The following is a 4,874-nucleotide window of genomic DNA, read 5'->3' on the forward strand; positions in this document are numbered from 1 at the left end:
GTTGGTCCTATTATTATGATGCAGATAGTAGTGGCAGAACCAGGATGTAAAGTCCAGAATCTACACTGGCTTCCCTTGGCTTCAAGGCTGACCCCGGAGTCCTACGAAGTGGCCGGGCATCAGGGAAGTGTCCGGCACTATGGATTCTCCCAGAATGCAGGATGGGGTCCTTGTGCCAGTTCACAGGGGGCAGACACTACGAGGTGACATGACTTGCCCAGGGCCCCACAGCTTGTCCAAGTGGGAGCCGGGACTCCAATCCAATCTGTTAGACTCCAAATGCCCGCACTGGAGGTGTGGTGGGCGTAGCGCGCCCAACCCTGAGCTTCCTTTAACCTGGACCTGCATCAGGGTGAGCTCCCTCAGTCTGAAGCTTTTTTCTGAGCTCCAATGTCCTCTTTGGAGGGGCGGGGAAGACAGTGGATCCCCCCCACTCCCACGCTGCCCTTTTACTGTCTGCTCCTCTCCTGACTTTGTCCTTTCAAAGAGGTTTTTTATCCCCAAAACTGCCCTGGGCCCCTGTTCCCAGCTCTGCCCCAATGAAGGGACACCGAAAAGCAGGCATCACTGCATCCTCTTTCCATTTTCCCAGCCAGAAAAACCAGCAGAGGGAAATACAGTGTTGCAGACCAGGTCAGGTCCAAGGTTACTCTACAAAAATGAATTCCTGGAAAAACACAAACCAGCAATTTACCCCGTGAATTTTATTGGCTTCAACCCCCAGCCCCCAAAAACACAAAAACAAACAAACAAACAAAAAAACTACCCTATTTGAATAACGAAGGGAGATAAGCCATTCCCAATTCCTCCTTTCTTACTGAATAAGGACACACAAAAACTCAACCGAAAGGGAACATGCAGCATCGATCTGATTTATTAGACGCTTTCATTTCATAAAAACCAGCATTTCTATTAAAATAGGACGATATCCAAAAGGTCCGTTTGCTTAAAAAAAAAACAAACCAAACAAACTGTATTTAATACAAGACAAGGCTTAGTTTTATTTTTTGGTTTTTAAACAAAGCTCACATTCTCCTGACTTCACGCCTGTTACTACAGCCAGAGGGAAACTGATTTCAGAATCCATCTGATATGTCGGATTTCTTTGTGGCATCCACTTCATCGCTCAGCAGCCAGCCATGATGTCATAAGCCCATCAGATTTCCGGTAGGGGGGAAACGCTGGGGAATTGGAAAGAATGGATGTTTCTTACCCGTCAGGAGAGAGGGGGGAAGGGGCTGGGTGTGTTTGGGAGGTGGGGGGACGGGAGGCAGGCTCAATGTTTGTGGTATTTAATGTCAGGCAGGAACTTGAAAAATCCAGCCACCCAGATGTTTTCTAAATATCCAGATGTCTGGCACGGAGCAGACCACGCTCCCCCCTCCCTCCCGTCCCAAGAGGCGCCCGACATTTCAGCTTTGACCTCAGGTCTACATCGAGTGCCTGCTGCCAGGAGCTGTGCATCCTCCAGGCTGCCCACCCTTGGGTTGGGAATTTTTTTTCTAAACCTTTACACATGGATGACAGTAGTAACTAGGTCCAGATTTTTAAAAGCTGTTGAAGCAGTGATTTGAAAAGTTCAGTCCCTGGAATTAGCTTCCACAGAATACACTATATAAGCCAAAAAGGAGGAAAGAAATCCCCTAGCCAACCCTCACACAAACATATGCGACTCTTAAGCCATAGGACTTAAAAACCCAAAACAAAACCACTGAGTCTGAGAATCGAGGACTCCAGACTGACACTGAGAAGCGATGAGCCCTCCCCCAGGAGCACGCTTCCCCCAAATCAGAAAAACACCAAACAGCTTTGTTCTTCCTGACAAAGCCCCTCGCTTCCAAGGAACAGACAGTGCCAACAAAAGCACAGGGTAGAACTAATTTACACTGAGGCTCGGGGCTTCAAGGAGTCATAAAGTACAGAAATGGCTTTGCCTGGGAAGCCGCCTCTCTACAGCTAACAATGGGGACCCCCCTGGCTTGGGGGAGTCCCGCAGGCCACAGACAGGGTGGCGTTCGGGCTTTCAGGCACACACGCCCACTGAGGCCACCACCGAGGCCTGTGACATCACGGCTAATTGCTCCTGAAAATGAGCCAAGAACTGCAGGCCCCTGGGGCCCAAACCTCGCGGCTTCGCAGGGAGCCAGGAGCAGAGGCAGCTGGGGAGGGGGCCATCTCCAATTAGAACTGAGTGCTTGGATAATGAAAAAGAGGACGGCCAAGGGGAGGGTGTCTGGCAGAGGGCTGGAGGAGGTGAGCAGGGGCTCAGGGATGGAGGGGGGCGCTCTGTGGCCTCATCTCCTAGAACAACTCCTGTGCTTTTCAGAGGGGGAAATTGAGGGCCAGGAGTGGCTGAGTGGCCCGCCCAAGGTCACCAGGCTAATTAGCGGGACAGCCTGTACCGGGGAACAGAAAACACAGGCCTGGCATTGCACAGCTCTTCCCTGAACGTTATCTAATTTAATCCTCACAACACCCTGTGAGGGAAGGATTATCATTAACCTCAGTTACCAGAGGAGCCAATGAAGGCGCAGAGAGGTTAAGTAATTTGCCCAAGGTCACACAGCTTGTCATTAGCAGAACTTGGCCTGAACCTCTGAGTTTCGCCAACTCCAAATCCAGGGCTCTTGCCGCTGGGTGGGGGGAGGCGGTTAAGGTTTACCTGGGAGCAGTGAATCTGATTTAAATACATATTTAAAATGCTGGTGATCCCCACAGAACAGAAGGACGTAAATCATTGCAAATTAATCTGTTAAAGCAATTCCAGTCAGGAGGGCCGGCTGGCCGGGTGGGTGAGGAGGCCACTTTTATTCGGTCCCTGCCAGAGCCTGAATAAAGCATGCAGACACTCTCTCTAGCCGTGCATGGAGGCAGCTCAATCTCCCCGAAGTGGAGGGGGGGAAGCTAAAAGCTTTGTTGGGCATCTGTGAGAGCATTATCTGCCACAGGAAAGGTGCCAGGAGCACAGGTCTGACAGAGCCAGGGGAGGGAGAAATTCACTGAGTGTGGAAACTACGAAAAATAAGAAGAGTCGGTCCTAAGCCTGAGTCCTACTTTCCAGCCAGGAGTTTCAGTGAATGATGGGGAACCTGGGCAGCTATCTGTGGCCCAGAGGCCTGACTCTGGGTCAGACAGGTGCCACCCTGGGTCCTTCTGCTCCAGATTGGGGGAGGGGCAGGGGAAGCCAGGTAGTTACTGCGGCCCTGTGCCCTGTGCCCTGGCCATCCTGGGGACCCTGCTGGCCACCACCTTCTCCAGAGTAGCCTTTGAAGGAAATGAAGCCTCCCAGAGCTGGGACAGAGGTTGGGCTGAGGACTAGGTCGACCTGAGCTCAGAGAACAGGACAGGCACCTGTCCTCTGGCCTCCCCCTCCACAGGTCCCTTCCCTTCCAGTGGAACAGCCTTGGAGCTTCAGGGGGCCATCTGTGCCAGGCCTCTCCCTGCTCTCTTCCTCATTGGGCCTGCTGGTTTCTTTTATTTGGGTTCTGTGAACTGCAAATGGGGTGGGGAGCCCAGGACTCAGTCCAGGGAAGGAGAGAGAAAAGTTTCTCTCATCCAGTTGCCTGACCTGGCTGAGCAGCCTGCATTTTTTGGGGGGAAATTCTACCCATCCTTTATTCGATTTGTCTGCTCTCTACTCAAAAGAAATTTGGGTCCTGCCTTCCTGACACATTTGATGGAGGGAAACAAATATTAATCCAATAATGACATAAAAATGTCCATGGAAGGGGTGGTCCCCAGGCTATGACAGCCTGTCAACAGGAGAAGTATCAGGTCAGTGAGGTCAGGGGAGCCTTCCTGGAAAAGGTGACTGGGCCCAAAGGTTGAGGAGGCATGAATCCCTCTGACTCACTGTCACCTCTCCAGAGAAGCCTTTCCTCATGCCCACCCAAGGTTGCCTCCCATTCCCATGCCCCATTCCCTCCTCATCATCTGTGTCCCTGCACTGGTGTGGAAGTCCCAGACTAGGTCGGCCTTGTTCACCGCTGAGTTGCCTGTGCCTGGGATGTTTGATGACTACTTGTTCATCAAAAAAACACATAGCACGTGCAAAGGACCTTCGGTACAGAAATTAGAGAGACCAGGAGGGTGTAGGAGTAAGAATGGGGGCAAAAGTCACAGGGAGTAATGGGCGATGGGACTGGGCCACCCCAAGAGCCACCCTGGGTGTGCAGGTATCTCTTCCCTCCTCTGGGCTCCCCTCTGCCTTCCCCCTGTGGCAGAAGCTGGATTTGGGGGTCTTCCTTCCCCTACAGGAGACTGTCACACAGGCCCACTCTATCGGCCCCAGGCACAGCACCCCTGGGGACCAGGTAGGCGGGGACTAGCACCACCTGCCCAATAGGCTTCCTCCGCACCGCTGCCTTCCCTCCTCCATTCATTCCCTCACCTGGTGCTGAGGGCCCCCCAGAGCCACAGAGAGGCAGCGGGAGGCAGATCCAGGAGTCCCAATCCTCTCCCTACACCCCATCCCCAAGTCNCCCCCCCCCCACTACCACGCCTTTCTCCTCACTGAGGCGGAAGTGGAAGGAGAGAAGGAGCTGGGCTCCGGGCTCGGACCGGACCGGGTTTGAGTCCCCTCAGCGTGTGTCGTGTCGGAATGCGGGCCTCTGCCCGTCAGATTCCTCCCAGGTGAACTGGAGAGACCCCGGGCTCCAGCGGGCACGGCGCGGGCGCTTCGGGAACCTGTCTGAAAGGCTCGAAGTCAATCTCCTCTCGTTTCCCTCCCGCGCTCGGTTCAGCTCCTCCCTCCCCCACCCGCGGCCCCTTCCACCCGGCGGCGGCAGCTGGGGCCGGGGCGCGGGGGTCCCCCACGGCGCCGGCGGCCGGGAGCGGCGGACACTCTCTGGCCGCGCGCTCGGGCCCCGGCACCG

At 54.2% G+C, this 4,874-nt stretch overlaps 1 protein-coding gene across 2 annotated transcripts in view; it reads right to left on the reverse strand.

Moving 5' to 3' along the window:
* Positions 1 to 976: 976 nt before the first annotated feature.
* NFAM1 (NFAT activating protein with ITAM motif 1) overlaps positions 977 to 4,874 on the reverse strand; it is a 50,509-nt gene continuing 46,611 nt past the window's right edge. The window contains exons 9-10 of one of the 2 annotated variants that reach the window (XR_004621063.1): positions 4,514 to 4,690; positions 977 to 1,181 (exon numbers count right to left, since the gene is read on the reverse strand). The gene's annotated coding sequence lies outside the window, so the exon portion shown is untranslated. The remainder of the gene's footprint in view (positions 1,182 to 4,513; positions 4,691 to 4,874) is intronic. The other variant, XM_034644568.1, reaches the window with a different exon arrangement.

This window comes from Ailuropoda melanoleuca, chromosome 15 (genome assembly GCF_002007445.2).
Source record: "Ailuropoda melanoleuca isolate Jingjing chromosome 15, ASM200744v2, whole genome shotgun sequence".
Taxonomy (NCBI): Eukaryota; Metazoa; Chordata; class Mammalia; order Carnivora; family Ursidae; genus Ailuropoda; species Ailuropoda melanoleuca.